The sequence below is a fragment of the Oryctolagus cuniculus genome, chromosome 1, assembly GCF_964237555.1.
Source record: "Oryctolagus cuniculus chromosome 1, mOryCun1.1, whole genome shotgun sequence".
In the NCBI taxonomy this organism is placed as follows: domain Eukaryota; kingdom Metazoa; phylum Chordata; class Mammalia; order Lagomorpha; family Leporidae; genus Oryctolagus; species Oryctolagus cuniculus.
The window spans coordinates 146,888,928-146,905,649 of NC_091432.1; the positions used below are offsets into that span (position 1 = coordinate 146,888,928).

Below are 16,722 nucleotides of genomic sequence, written 5' to 3' on the forward strand. Positions count from 1 at the left end.
AGGGCTTTCTTGTGCTTGTTAATAAATGATTGCCTCTTGGTGCTACTCTTCACCCTTATAATTACTTAGGTGACTATGAAAATGAAGGAAGTTGTTTTCCCCAGTTCTTCCTGCCAGCCTGGTGTTGAACCTGAGTTCTTCCTTGCAATAAAATGATATGGCTCTAAATATAAATATCATCACTTTCTGATTTGGGGAGATTGGATGTAGTAGTTGAGCAGTTTGCAGCAGGCTCTTTGTCTACAAAGTGGGAATAACAAATTCCTACCTCACAGAGATATTGTGAGGATTAATACGTTAAAGAATACCAAGCACCTGACATTTAAACCTTAGTGTGTCTTCCCTGTCAAATTATTTCTTTTTCTTCTCTCTTTCAAAGACCGCTTCTACACCTGTTGTAAAGAAGGAAGCCCAAATCTATTTTGACACTTTGTAAAACTGCACGTGTCCATGAGCTCTGTAGGTTGCAGAAACATCTTGGGACGGTAATTGTGGCTCCAGTTTACTGTTTTCCAAAGATCTTTTGCCGTATGGATGCTCCGTATGTCACAGTTGGGAGGTTCCATGTGAGAAATGCTATAGATTATAGCTTTACCATGAAGAGCTACAATACATATTAGCTTCCTAACATTTTTTAAAGAAGTCCTGGGGTAAATACATTTATTTATTTTACACACTTATTTTACTGTGGGCCCTTTTCTTATGTAAAACAATTTTTAGTTTCCTAAGGAACACATTGTGATTTCCTTCCTTGGCCCTAACCACATCAGTCCCCTCATCTCCTTTTAGTAATAAGTGGCATGTGTGGTGCAGATTCTTTTACCAATTTGTGTGGCGTTAGGGAGAGTGGTTAGAGAAAAATTCGGAAATTTGAATTGAAATGAATACATTCTAGGCTAATATACAGCACGCTGTTCTTAGTGATTATATCAAGGTACCCGGAAAAATCTGTGGAAAGGAAATTAAAAGATAAGTTAATTTTGGTGCAACAAATTTTGAAAACCATGCATATTGGGAAGTTCAAAAGTTCACATAAATGCATAGTATATAAAAAACTACACATGCATTTAAAAAATGTTTTGCACCAAAATATATTCTTTTAACTCTAGAAGTGCCTGTGTATGCCATGAATGCGAAAACACAAACGTCAGACCTACAATCAGATAATCAAAATTTGGCACAGTGAATGCATAAGGTAGAGATTATTTCACTCTGAAACCCCAAGAGGCTGTGCAAGTATGGGTACCGTTCCCTGTTAGTGCAGAAGTGAGTCTCATCTCACCCGCACACTGCTTTCTGAAGGTGGGCAGATGCGGCTCATGGCGCCCTAGAGTCCAGCCAGAGCCGTGGCTTGTCTGCATCAATTCTGATGTCCCACCCTTCCGCCCAATACAGGATAAGGTTCAGAGGGCCGAGAACGCTGTTGTTGAGCAACATCATTATTGCTTTACCAGCATGGATTCGCTGTTCCGAACTCCAACAGTAAATCAGGGACTTGCGTTAAGAGCTTTTTCCATGGAAAGCCTGGACTCTGCTACTGCCGCATTCCTCCTGAGAGCCTTCGCTCTCTGCATCCAAGCTCCGCTTTCTAGAGAGGCCTTTATTAACAACGCCGCAGCAGGACATTAACTAGCATTCACTCTGGGTTGCCTGCTTTGCGGAAAGAAGCGGAGCAGAGGACAATGCTGCCCCCCAGCGGAATCTGCGAAGAGCTGGGAGCCTTCCAGGGAGCTTGCCCCTCACCTCAAGGATCTGAACCCGCAGCATTTCCAGCTCTAAGGGCTACCCTTCCGCTCCCGAGAGCCAGTGCGGAGGAAACTGAGGGTGCAGAGTGTGCTGGGCAGGCAAGGAGGAAGAGCCAGGGAAACAGGACTAGGCGAGCCCAGTGTCGATCAACTTCCGGACACTACAGCCTTCCGTTAAATCCGGATTCTGAGTCCCGGCCTGAGAGATTGTAACAGGCCGGGAATGGAAAACAGGTGGATCTGGGTTTTCAGACAGCGTGATTCTGGCCGACTGACGAATTTTGTTATCCTGTGGGGGGAGCAATCTTCCGGGTCTCTGGCAGGGGCAGAGTTCTTGCGGGTCAAGGGATCCCAGAAGTCGCTTTTCTTTGGCGCAATCCCCGCAGCGACTTCCGGCGTCTCCCGGGCAACCAAGACCGGCCCCGCCCACCCGCCGGGAGCCCCGCCCACCGCCGCCGCGGTTTCTATGGCGACCCCGGCGCGCGGCGTTCGGATTCCTTAGGTGGTGAGAGAAATCAGGCGTCTGCCTTGGCGTGCCTCGCCCGACCTTGGAAGCGAGATTTCTCGTCCAGAACAGAGGTAGCTTTGCTACTATTATTAATGTTATTATTTGGCTACTGTTTAATCTTGAAAGGCGCTTTGCTTTTTGTATTTTGGAGAGCAGGGGAATCATATATGGAACTTTCTGTCTAGCGCTAGTTCTTAGCATTTTACGTTCAGACTTACACGCTGTGGACAGACACTCTGGTGAAGGAATCCGCGAGGCCGAGCCGGTTAGCAGGTTACCTTCGCGCAGGCCTGGCGTAGGGGAGAGCCCTGGGATATGTGTGACTGCCCGCCCGGAGACGGTTCCGAAACCGCGGACGTTCTCTCCCCTCTGGTCTGTGCGGCCCGCCCTGTTCAAGTCTGCTGCCTCAGACTGTTTGAGACTGAGGAGGTCAAGTTCCCCTGTGGGGGAGCAAAGGCTGTGAAGTCAAACACCCCATGGTGAGCTTGGTGCACAGGAACCCTAAGAAGCATTGCAGCCAACTTCTGTTAGGAGAGACACGCTCTGATTGTATACAGTTTATAAAGGACACAAACCCTTGCATAAGGGAGAGGAGGAGAGGGAAGGAGAGCTAGCTGTCTCATGTGCTCTCTCAGCCTCAGATACCCAGAGTGGCCAGAGCAGGGAGCTGGGAACCCAGTCCAGGTTCCACGTGGTTGGCAGGAACCCTCACTGCTGCCTACCTGGGTCTATATTAGCAGGAATCTGGAGTCAGGAGCTGGAGCCAAGATGGAACCTGGGTACTCTGCTGTGGGACTTGGGCACTTTAACTGGTGCCTTAACCACTTAGGCCAGACACCTGCCCCAGAACTCTGAATTCAAAGTTTGCTAAAGGAGAAAGAACAAAGTGAGTGAGTGTTTCAGAATGTTTGCAATTATCATGTAAATTTTGAGAAGGAAACATCAGTGGCATGCATGGACCTAAGATGTATCCTAACAGCCATGAACCTAAGAGGTATTTATTTCTGTACCACAAGATAGCAAAATAGTGTAAGCCTTACCTCTTCCTCCTGTTTTTATGAGTGGGGAAACTGGTGTGTTTCTGCTACTTACACAACAGCATCTTGAATTAAAATAACTTGAAAAAAAGTGCAATTCACCTTACGCAAGCTTGTGAAGGAAGTAACTGCTGGGGAAAACTCTCCTAGTTTTTCCTGCCCCCCATTTAACATAGAAGTTTCAGGAATCTCTAAGCCAGGACTAAAGAAAGACTCCCCTGGGCCGGCGCTGTGGCTCACTAGGCTAATCCTCTGCCTGGGGCGCCGGCACCCTGGGTTCTAGTCCCGGTCGGGGCGCCGGATTCTGTCCCGGTTGCTCCTCTTCCAGGCCAGCTCTCTGCTGTGGCCCAGGAAGGCAGTGGAGGATGGCCCGAGTGCTTGGGCCCTGCACCCATGTGGGAGACCAGGAGAAAGCACCTGGCTCCTGCCTTTGGATAGGCGCAGAATGCTGGCTGCAACACACCGGCCGTAGCGGCCACTTGGTGGGGGGTGAACCAACAGAAGGAAGACCTTTCTCTCTGTCTCTCTCATTGCCTAATTCTGCCTGTCCAAAATTGGCAGAAATGCTCATGTGCTCTGCTCTGGAATAGTTATATATAAACAGTGACACTAAATGAGAGTGTTTTTAAAATTTATATAATAAGAAATTTCATGTATTTCATATATACCTTTTTAAGAGCATAATCATACTTTCCACTTTACCCTCCTTTCCTCTCTCACTCTCACCATCTCCTTTTCTTATTTCTCATTTAATTTTTACAATGATATACTTTCATTTCACTTTATAATTACAAGCTTGCAGGAACTGCCAGTTTGAGAACTGCTTACAGCATGAAAAATCCCACTATTGTGTAATGCCCTAGTCATGAAACTACTGTTCTCTATCAGGCTGACCTTGAACAAGTTATTTAAACATGCTAGCCCTCAGTTTCCTAATCTGGAAAATAAGAATGTTTTATAATGTCAAATGCATTTTCTCAGTGGTAGAATCCTTTCCTTAAAAGGAATCTCCGTATTTGGAATGAACTTCTGTAGTTGAGGTAATGAGAGTTTCAACTCCTGGGGTTCCTTCAGTTCCCAAGCCCCCCATCATGGTCTCTGGTTCTCCTTGCAATCCTGGAGTTCTGCAGAATGTGTGAAAGTAGCTAGATAGTATTTCTTCGTGATCTGTAATTGCTCCTTTGCCTTCTAATACCAGGGATGAGTAATTTTCCCCTAGAAAATTCCATGATACCAATTATTGTTACTTTCAGGACAGACATGGTTATCTTTAGAAACTGTTTGTCGGGCCGGCGCCGGGGCTCACTAGGCTAATCCTCCGCCTAGCGGCGCCGGCACACCGGGTTCTAGTCCCGGTCGGGGCGCCGGATTCTGTCCCGGTTGCCTCTCTTCCAGGCCAGCCCTCTGCTGTGGCCAGGGAGTGCAGTGGAGGATGGCCCAGGTGCTTGGGCCCTGCACCCCATGGGAGACCAGGAAAAGCACCTGGCTCCTGGCTCCTGCCATCGGATCAGCGCGGTGCGCTGGCCGCGGCGGCCATTGGAGGGTGAACCAACGGCAAAAGGAAGACCTTTCTCTCTGTCTCTCTCTCTCACTGTCCACTCTGCCTGTCAAAAAAAAAAAAAAAAAAAAAAAAAAAGAAACTGTTTGTCAAAGAGTATAAAAACACGTTTAAGAGAAATTGCCCATGTATATTGTTTAGTATTAGCACCATGTGTATAGCGTTATATATTTTTTATTTAGCAACTCATAAAGATGTATTGATTTGTGAGACTCAGTTTAAATTTTTAGTCTAAAAATAGTAATTCTATGTATTTGTTGGCTAGAAAGTGAATTTAAATACATGTACACTTGCAGAATGATTAAATCAGAGTGTTAGCATATCCATTCTCAAATATTTATCATTTTTTGTGGTAAAAACATTTAAAATCCTCTCAGCTACTTTATATATACAATATATTATTATTAACTGTAAATACTTTGAGGTACAATAGAACAACAGAACATATTTTCCCTATTGCAACTTTATGCCTATTGGCAAATGTCTTTCTTTCTCTGTCTGTCTTCACCCCTGCGTCTGATAGCCACCATTCTACTCTACACTTCTATGAGTTCAGCTTTTGCAAATTACACATATAAGTGAAATCATATGGTATTTGTCTCTATGTGCCTAGAATATTTCATTAACATAAAGTCAGAGTTACACAGAGAGAAGAGGCGCAGAGAGAGAGAGAGAGAGAGAGAGAGAGAGGTCTTCCATCCACTGGTTCACTTCCCAGATGGCCACTCTGGCCAGAGCTGTGCCGATCCGAAGCTAGGAGCCAGGAGCTTCTTCCAGGTCTCCCATGCCAGTACAGGGGCCCAAGGAGTTGGGCCATCTTCTACTGCTTTCCCAGGCCACAGCAGAGAGTTGGTTTGGAAGAGAAGCAGCCGGGACTTGAACCGGCGCCCATATGGGATGCCGCCACTTAACCCACTGTGCCACAACACTGATCCCAAGATTAATTCTTCTAATGTACAAACAGAAGATTTCTTTCCATTGATTTGTGTTATCTTTTATTTTTATCAGTATTTTATAGTTTTCAGGATAGAGATCTTTTGCTTCTGTAGTTAAATTTACTCCTACGTATTTTATTGTTTTGATTCTATTGTAAATGGAATTTTCTTAATTTTTTATTTAAACTGTTCATTGTTAATGTTCAGTTTGTTGTTAGAAGTAAACTGATCTTTCTAAGTTGATTGTCTATGCAGAAATTTTACTAAATATATCAATTCAACAAGTTACTAGTAGAGTCTTAAGAATTTTCTATATATAACATCATAGCATCAGCAAACTGAGATGATTTTATTTATCATTTCCTACTTGGATGCCTTTTATTTATTTCTCTTGCCTAATTGTTTTGGATAGGACTTCCAGTACTATGTTAGACAAATTGGATGGCAGTGGTCTTGTTTTGTATCTTAGAGAAAAAGCCTTCTTAGAGAAAAAGCCAACTTTTCACTGTTAAATATCTTAACTGTGGACTTGTGAAATATGTATTTATTTCTACTTCTTTGTATAATTTGAGGAGAGTTTTTATCATGAAAGGATGTTGAAATTCATTTTTCTGCTTCTAGTGAGATGACCATGTTTGTTTGTTTGTTTGTTTGTTTTTTTCCTTTCATTCTATTTATGGTGCATTGTATCTGTTGATTTGTACATATTGAGCCAACCTTGTGTCTCAGGAGTAAATTCCACTTAATCATTATGAGTGATCCTTTTATTGTATAATAGATACACTTGAGAATAATGTATATTCCGTTGTTAGTTGGAATGTTCTCTATATATCCGTTCAGTCCATTTGGGTTAAAATAAGGTTCAAGTCCAATGTTTCCTTATTGATTTTCTGTCTGTATGATCTGTCTAATATTGAAAGCAGGGTATTGAAATCCCCTACTATTGTGTTACAGTCTTTGTTTCCATTTGATATGTTAATGTTTTATGTATTTAGGTGCTATGATGTTGGGTGCATATATTTTTATGCTTGTTAAATGTTCTTGGTTATTTGACTGTTTATTGTTATGTAATGACTAAAGTCTATTTTATTTGAAATAAGGAACTACCCTACTCTCCTTTGGTTTCCATTTGCATGGGATATGTTTTTCCATCCTTTCACTTGTAGTCTATAAATTTCCTTTAAGGTGAAGTGAATATCTTTTTTTTTATCTCTAATTCTTCTAGAGTTACAGAGAGAGGTAGAGACAGAGAGAGAGAGGTCTTCCATCTGCTGATTCACTCCCCAGTGGCTGCAATGGCCAGAGCTGAGCCAATCTGAAGTCAGGACCCAGGAGCCTCTTCAAGGTCTCCAATGTGGGTGCAGGGGCCCAAGGACGTGGGCTATCTTCTACTGCTTTCCCAGACCATAGCAGAGAGCTGGATTAGAAGAGGAGCAGCAGGGATTTGAACCAGTGACCATATGGGATGCCAGCACTTCAGGCCAGTGCTTTAACCTGCTATGCCACAGTACTGGCCCGGGTGAAATGAATATCTTAAAGTCTGCATAGAGTGGGTCTTCTTTATTTAAACCTATTCAGCTAGTGTATGCTTTTTATTTAGTAATTTAATCCATTTACATTTAAATTAACTATTGATAGGTGAGAATTTACTAAGACCATTTTGTTAATTGCTTTCAAGATGTTTTATACATATTTTCTTCCTTTTTCCCTCTTCTGCTTTCTTTCTTTGTGGCTTGATGGCTTTCTATTGTAATATGCTTTGGATTTTTCTTTTTTTATCTTTTGTATATCTATTGTGGATTTTTGCTCTGTGGTTACCCTTACAACTTATATACAACATCATATATTTTTTAAAGATTTATGTTATTTATTTGAAAGGTAGAGTTACAGAGAGAGAGAGAGAGATAGAGAGAGAAAGATCTTCCATCCACTTGTTTACTCCCAGAATGTCTTCAATGACCAAGGCTTGGCAAGGCCTTTATTGTATTGAGAGATGTTCCTTTTATACCCAACTTGTTTAAGTTTTAATCATGAAAGGATGTTTTATGTTATCAAATGCTTTCTCTGCCTCTATGGAGACAGTCATATGGTTTCTATTCTTCAGTTTCTTAATGTGATGAATCACATTTATTGATTTGTGAATGTTGAATCATCCCTGCATACCTGGTATAAATCCCACTTGGTCCGGGAAAATGATCTTTATGATGTGTTGTTGGATTTGATTGGCTAGTATTTTGTTGAGGACTTTGCATCTATATTCATCAGAGAAATTGGTTGTAGTTCTCATTCTCTGTTATATCTTTTTCTGATTTAGGATTAAGGTGATGCTGGGTTCATAGAAGCAGTTTGGGAGGATTCCCTCCCTTTCAGTTGGTTTGAATTGCTTGAGAAGAATTGGATTATTTCTTCTTTAATGTCTGTTAGAATTCAGCAGTGAAGCTGTCTGGTCCTGGACTTTCTGGACTTTTTTTGTTGAGGGTCTTTTTTTTTTTTTAATTCTTTTTTTTTTTTTTTGACAGGCAGAGTGGACAGTGAGAGAGAGAGACAAAGGTCTTCCTCTTGCTGTTGGTTCACCCTCCAATGGCCGCCGCCGCTGGCGCGCTGCAGCCGGCGCACCGCACTGATCCAAAGGCAGGAGCCAGGTGCTTATCCTTGTCTCCCGTGAGGTGCAGGGCCCACGGACTTGGGCCATCCTCCACTGCACTCCTGGGCCATAGCAGAGAGCTGGCCTGGAAGAGGGGCTACCGGGACAGAATCCGGCGCCCCAACCAGGACTAGAACCTGGTGTGCCAGCCCCGCTAGGCGGGGGATTGGCCTATTGAGCTGTGGTGCTGGCTTTATTGAGGGTCTTTATTACTGATTCAATGACCACCTTGGTTATTGGTATGTTTAGGTTTTCTATGTATCCCAGATTTGATATTGGTAGATTGCATGTGTCCAGGAATCTATCCATTTCTAGTTTTCCCAGTCTGTTGGCATACAGCTCTTTGTAGTAATTCCTGATGATTCTTTTTATTTATGTGATGTCTGTTGTTGCATTTACATTTTCTAGGTCCTTGAGATGCATTCATAGCTCATTTATGTGATGCCTTTTCAATTTCTTGATAGAGGCACCAATTGCTATAAGCTTCCCACTTAACAGTGCTTTTGTTGTATCCCATAAATTTTGTATATGTTGTATTGTCATCTTCATTCAATTCCAGTAATTTTTTAATTTTCCTTTTGATTTCTTCTATGACCTACTGTTCATTCTGGAGTGTTGTTCAGTCTACATGTGTTTGCACATTTTCTATAGATTCTTCAGTTGTTGCTTTCCACCTTCATTCTGTTTTGGTCAGAGAAGATGCATGGTATGATTTCATATTTTCTGAATTTGTTGAGACTTGCTTTATGGCCTAGCATGTGGTCTATCCTAGAGAAAGTTCCATGCACTAATGAAAAGAGTCTATATTCTGCAACTGTGGGCTAAAAAGTTCTGTAGATATCAGTTAGGTCCATTTGGTCCATAGAGTCAGTTAACTCTGTTGCTTCTTTGTTATTTTTTGGTTTGGTTTATCTGTCCATTGGTGAAAGTGTGATGTAGAAATCCTCCATTATTATTATATTGGACTCTATGTCTCCCTTTAGATCCATTAACGTATCTTAAATAGCCAGGCATCTTTTGATTTGGCACATATACATTTACTATAGTCATATCTTCCTGTTGAACTGATCCCTTTATCATTACATATTGCCCTTCTGTGTATGTCTTTTTTTTTTTTTTTAAAAAAATATGTATTTATTTATTTGAAGGGCAGAGTTACAGAGAGGCAGAGGCAGAGAGAGATATATAGCAGGAGATAAAGAGAGATCTTCCCTCCACTGGTTCACTCCCCAGATGGTTGCAATGACCAGAGCTGGGTTGATCTGAAGCCAGGAGCCGGGAGCTTCTTCCAGATTTCCCTCACAGGTGCAGGGGCCCAAGCAGTTGGGTCATCTTTTAATGATTTCCCAAGCCATAGCAGAGAGCTGAATCAGAAGTGGAGCAGCTGGGTCTCGAATCAATGCCCATATGGAATGCTGGCATTTCAGGTGGCAGCTTTACCTGCTACACTACAGCATCGGCCCCTCTGTGTCTCTTTTTAACAGTTTTTGTGTTAAAGTCTATTTTGTCTGATATTAGGATAGCCACACTTGCCCCTTTTTGGTTTCTGTTAGCATGGAATATCTTTTCCCATCCTTTCACTTTCATTCTGTGTGTGTCTTTGTTGATTATGTCTGTTTCTTGTAGACAACAAATAGATGGGTCTTATTTTTTAATGCGTTCATCCAGGCTGCATCTTACCTGGAAAGATGAGGCCATTTACCTTCAAGGTTACCATTGATGGGTAACGACTTGGCCTTGACATTTTCCTATAAGTATTCCTATTGTTTACTTTGGATTTCCATTGTACTTTTACTAGATTTTCTGCCTTCACCTTCTTTTATAATGATGACATTCTTTTTGTGTTTTTGTGTGTAGCATATGCTTAAGCATCATTTGTAAGGCTAGATGATGGTGACAAATTCTTTCAATTCCTGTTTGTTATGCAAGATATTTATTTCATAAATACCTTCATTCATAAATGAGAGCTTTGCAAATATATTATTCTTGGTTGAAACTTTTTTTTTTTTTAAATTAAGACCTAGACTACATCCATTCTCTCCTAGCCAGCAGGGTTTGATAACAAATCAGCTGGTAATCTAAGTGGAGATCCTCTAAAGGTGATCTGGCATTCCTTTTGTGCCCATTGTAGCATCTTTTCTTTATGTTTTACCCTAGAACATTTGAATACAGTGTGTCATGATCAAGATCTTTTCCATCAGTTCTATTAGGAGTTCTGTGTGCTTCCTGTATTTGGATATTCCTTTCTTTCTCCAAATTAGGGACATTTTCTGTTATTATTTCACTGAATAGGGCTTCTAATCCATTCTTTCCACACCTCTGGGGAACTCCTAAGACACCTATTTGGTTGGTTGTTTGATGGTATCCTGTAAGTCTCCCATACTGTTTTTAATTTTTCTAATTTCTACTTCATTTATTTTGTTCTGACTGAGATTTTTCCAAAGATTTTTTTCTAGCTTAGATATTCTTTCTTTGGCCTCACCGCATCTCTTTTCAAGGCTTTCCCTTGTAGTTTTTATTTGACATGTTGAATTCTTCATTTCTAATATTTCAGTTTGTTTTCTCTTCAAAATCTCAATCTCATGGCAAACTGTTTCATCCCTGTCATGTATTAATTTCTTTAACTCATGAATTTACTTTCATTGCTTCTGAGTAATCCTGTGATCATTCTTCTGAATTTCTTTACAGGCATTTCGTCTATCTCTTCATCTTTACATTCTAGTATTGAATTGTTTTCCTTTGAGTCATGCTGTCTTCCTTGTTGTTGTTTCTTATATTTTTGAGTTTATTTTTTGGCATTTGTGGAAATAATTTTTTTTTCTTCTGATGGGTTTACCTTTGAATTATGCCTTTGTGGCTTTATGGCATGTCTGCTATTTCAGTGAATAATCAGACAAGTTTGCTGGTTTGGGCAAGGGGGCTCTGGTCAAGTGCTTAAATGTGGCATGCAAATCTATGATGACACCCGTGTTGGGCATGGTAGATCTCTATTTTCAGCAGGGGAGATGGAATGTTCATGTCTATTGGCCAATCACAACCTCACCTCCTCCTTTTTAATGTGATCAGTGCCCTGGTTTAGCTCATAGTGGACACAGCCTCCTCCCACGCAGCCTCATGAACCACCCAAAGGAACTGTACTTTCCCCCGTGTGAGCAAGGAGCTTTCTACAGTCACCTTCCCCAAGCTGTCAGGGAGCTCTGACCCTCTGTCACCAGACACAGTGATTTCCCAAAGCCCCAGCTACACTGGACGTACTGTGCAGTCAGAGAATTCCCAAGGTCACAGCACACAAGTCTCCTGCCGTCATTGGTGCAGAGGGTCCCCTCTCATCCCTGTGATCCTGCCCCATTCCACGGAGAGAGCAGGGATGTTCCCAAAGCCAGCTGCCTATAGGTGCTCCACCTTGGCAGTTTGAGCTTGGAACCTGTGATATGCTGAGAGGAGGGGGCCACCTCACAGTCCTGTATGTGTGTCCAGCCCACGGTCAAACCTCAAGGCCAGACTCAAAGCCAGTGGCGAACATGGATTTTTCCTTTGGTAAAATCCCCGGTCACACATGTGCACAAGAGCTGCCACAGCCTCCCCTGGTGTTAGAATGCCATCTTCTCCCCGCTGGTTGTTGGGCGCCCTTGTTGGGGAATGGGTAGAAAGAAACGTATGTTTTTTTCGCTGAATTATGTGGATCCCTGCCTCCTGCTCCAGCCTGGAATCAAAGTCAGTGTGGTCTGCAGAGCTCTCCCTCAGGCAATATACCCACTGGTACAGGCTTCCTCAGGTCTGCTCTCACCTCTGTCTCAAATGCTAGCGTGTCCTCCATGCTCCAGCTGCAGGAGTCATGTGTGGTGGCCTTGCCTGCTGCGTGTCCTCACCTTCCATGCTGCCTCATGGCATCCCTCATCCATCTGTAGAATTTCCACTGCGAACTTTCTGGGAATGCATTTCCTCCATGTTTCCTCTGCTATTTTCCCCTGGTCGAAAGCAGCACATCTTTTCCGTATTCAGCCATCTTGCCAACTGAAAACTCTAGTTCATGTTTTAAAATGTCCAGCTTTTTTCTTTTGCATAATATTGTGTTGACTCTTTGAGGGATTTTGTCATTCCATACAAAGTTTAAGGTTATTTTTATTTCCTTTTTTGAAATATTTGTTTATTTTGAGAGAGAGAGAGAAACATGCACACACACACACACGGAGAAAGGTGGGGGAGGGAGAGAGGGAGGGAAGGAGGGAGAGAGAAAGAGATTGATTTTTTTTTTTTTTTGACAGGCAGAGTGGACAGTGAGAGAGAGAGAGACAGAGAGAAAGGTCTTCCTTCGCCGTTGGTTCACCCTCCAATGGCCGCCACGGCCGGCGCACCGCGCTGATCCGATGGCAGGAGCCAGGTGCTTTTCCTGGTCTCCCATGGGGTGCAGGGCCCAAGCACCTGGGCCATCCTCCACTGCACTCCCTGGCCACAGCAGAGGGCTGGCCTGGAAGAGGGGCAACCGGGACAGAATCCGGCGCCCCGACCGGGACTAGAACCCGGTGTGCCGGCGCCGCTAGGCGGAGGATTAGCCTAGTGAGCCGCGGCGCCGGCCGAGATTGATTTTTGATCCACTGATTCACTCCAGAGATGGCCACAACAGCCAGCTCTGGGCTAGGCCAAAGCCAGGAGTCAGGAACTTCAACCGGGTCTTAGACAATTGGGCCATCTTCCTCTGCTTATCCCAGGCCATAAGCAGGGAGCTGGATCAGAAGTGGAACAGCTAGAACATGAACTAGCACCTGTATTGGATGCCAGTGTTGCAGGCTGTGAGTTTACCCACTATGCCACAACATTGACCCTGAGTTATTTTGTCCAATTCTGTTAAATTTGATGCTGGAATTTGCTAGGGACTATATTGTATGGTAGGTAATTTTGTGTATTAAAGATACAATATTATTAACAATAAATTTAACAATATTATTTTTCCAACCCACGAACATGGGATGTGTTTCCATTTATTTGTGTCCTCTTCAAAATTTTTTGTGTTTTATGCTTTGTATTTTAAAGGTACTATCTCTCCTTAGTTAATTTTATTCTAGTTTTTTTTTGTAGTTATTGTAAATGAGATTGATTTCTTGATTTTTTTTCGTATGTAAGTTGAGTATCCCTTATCTGAAATGCTTAAGACTAGAGGAATTTTTGGTTTCAGATTTTTGTGGGATTTTGGAATATTTCTATAAGTGTAACAAAATGATCTTAATGATAAGACCCAAGTCTAAATACAACATTTATTTGTATTTCATATGTCTTATACACATATAATAAAGATAATTTTATGTAATATCTTTAATAATTGTGTATATGAAACAAAGTTTGGTACATTAAACCATCACAAATAAGATGCGGAGTTTTTGACTTGTTCAGGTCAATGCTCAAAAAACTTCAGATTCAAAATTGTGTCTGCAAAATATGAGGATAGGAATAAACTTTCCTCCTTGCGAAGAATCTTGAATAGTCTGTTGCTTGTTGTTCTACTGCATTTTTTGGTGCACAGATTGGGTCTGAATGAAGCCTGTGTGGAGAAGTGCATTCCAGAAAGGAAGGCACTATGGGAAGTATGGCTGAGACAGTTGTTCTCTCATCGACAGCTGGGAAAAAGTAGGCTATTCTGACTTGCTTAGTAGGCATCCTTCTTCCCCAGCTTCTCATCATCCTCCCCAACTTTTGTCACTGGATGAAATGGATGGGCTTTATCAGGAACAAGAGCTCTCTTTCAGTCAAAGGTCTCCGAGTTGCTGTATTCCCATGTTAGAAACTTAGGTAAATTCATTTAGATAGTGAATGTCTAAGTACAAAATTCTGGAGTCTAATTCTTGAATGAGGAGATGCCTTTGAGTCCTTGGACCTACCTCTGGAGGTCATGTCATCTCATTGAATTGGCACCTTCAAATGACTTTTTGTTCTTTTTTCACTTCAGAGAACAATCACATAGGACAAGATTCAATTAATTCATATAACAAACTTACTGAGATCCTAACTATTTAGACATTAAAGATACAGCAATGAACAAAACAAACACCCTTGCCTTCACTGGGACCACAGCAATTTCAGACTTAATTGGGAGCCTCTTGCTGTTTTTGTTTGTGTATCTTTTCAGAAGAATGTCATGCCTGTGTGCCTGTGTTTGTGTGTGTGTATGTACACATATGTATCTTTCACAGATTTACCAAATACCATCAAGAAAGATCATACTGCCTCCTACTTAAACATGCCCTAGAAGTCTTCCATACTGACAGATATGCCTCCCTCCCTTTGTAGATGACTGTGTTGTATTCTGTGTTTTGCAGATGCTGCATACCTTTAACTCTGACAGTCCAGGCTGAACTTATCGTTCATGGTCTAGCTCCAAGTCCAAAGTCCCTGGAAGCATTGTCCCTGCGTTTTTCACTGTACTCTTCTGCTGTCTCTAATATCAGACACATATTTGTATCATGGCCTCTATTACATGCCAACACTCATACCCTACCTGCTGTTTTTGTTCTTTTCCACCTTTAGTTCAGAAAAGAACTTTCATTCCAGTTTCTAACATTCATTCGTTTCTGAGTCCTTAGTACTAACACTTGCTAAAAAGACGTTTAGTCGGTGCCTTGTTTTTCCATTGATTAGATGTGGAAGAAAATTTTGTGTAAGAGGATTCAGAATTCAAACAGCTTTGGTGTCATTCACTGATGTTCCTGTGCTTCTTTTCTTCCTGAAGTCTGTATAAAATTTTCCTGGAATCTGTAAGAACCTCTATTGAATGTGGCAGTCTCATTCTGGCCTCTAGTGGATGATGCTATTTCAACAGCTAGGCTGGCTGCCTCAGCAATTCCTGCTCCAAATGGGCTATGACACATGTGCAGCTCAATAGATGCAGACACACACATCTCCTTGCTTAAAATATGTAACTCTACAATAGATCTTTAGCGAGAAAATAAAAGTTATGCAGCCTAATATCTTTTTAAGAGTCAAGTACTTTTAGAAATTATTATTTGGTCTATCCAGGTGCAACTGTGTGGGTGAAAATCTTCTATGCTGCTTGTTTGTATCCTGACCTGAATTCTTGCCAAACTGAAAAACACATTGTATAAGAGTACTTCAAAATGTTCTTAGAAAAATTGAATGAAAAGAGAAGTTTATTTTGATGCAAGGAAATTTTGAAATTTATGCTTTTTTGTAATATACATTTTCTATGAACTTTTTAGGACAATCCTGCATATGCATGGATTCCAAAATATTACTGCACAGTAGCAGTCATTCTTTTGTTGCCATTTTGTCCAAAATTTTGCTAAATTTTTTTATTTATATAAGGTGATGAACTTCATGTATTTCATGTATATAGATTTAAGAGCATAATAATACTTCCCACTCTATTCACCCTCCTGCCCACACTCCCACCCACCTTTCTTTCTTTCTTTCTTTTCTTTTCTTTCTCTCTCTTTCTTTCTTTTTTCTATTTTTTCTTTTAATTTTTATAGTGACATTATTTTCAGTTTATTTTATAATCACCAGATTAACTCTCCACCAAATAAAGAATTCAACAAGTAGTAAGTAGAAAAACCATTATTCCTCAAGAGTATAGACAAGGCATGTGAACAATAATCAAATGTAAAAATGTCAGTTTTTCTCACATAAATTACTTTCTGTGCTGTGTATGTTAATTACCAAAATTAAGGGAAAATATATTTGTGGTTTTGGGACAGGCTTACTTAACTAAGCATAATGATTTACAGTTGTATCCTTTTGGTTGCAAAAGACATGATTTTATTCTTTCTTATAGCTCGGTAGTATTCTATAGTGTATGTATACCACATTTTCTTTATTCAGTCATCAGTTGTTTGACATCTGGGTTGATTCCATATCTTAGCTATGTTAATATCTTAGCTATTGTTAATATGAGCTGCAGTAAACATGGGGTACAGATAACTCTTTCATATGCTGATTTCATTTCTTTGGGTAAATTCTCAGGAATAAGATGGCTGGGTCATATGACAGATATGTTTTCCAAAATGGTTGTTTTATTTTACATTTCCACCAACAGTGTATTAGGGCACCTTTTCCCCCACATCCTCACCAGCATTCGTTATTTATTTATTTATTTTTGGATGATAACCATTCTAACTGCGGTAAGGTAAAACCTTGTGGTTTGGATTTGCATTTCCCTTATTGCTAGGGATGCTGAGCATTTTTTCATGTGTCTGTTGGCCATTTGAATTTCACCCTTCGAAAAATGCCATTCATCTCCTTTGCCCATTTCTTGACTGGATTGTTTGTTTTATTGTTGTTGAATTT

The 16,722-nt window shown here is 41.2% G+C and overlaps 1 long non-coding RNA gene across 1 annotated transcript in view; it reads left to right on the plus strand.

The window, feature by feature from the left end:
• Positions 1-2,242: 2,242 nt before the first annotated feature.
• Positions 2,243-16,722, plus strand: part of LOC103348326 (uncharacterized) — a 119,175-nt gene continuing 104,695 nt past the window's right edge. The window contains exon 1 of the long non-coding RNA XR_007924554.2: positions 2,243-2,324. This is a non-coding gene — a long non-coding RNA (uncharacterized lncRNA). The remainder of the gene's footprint in view (positions 2,325-16,722) is intronic.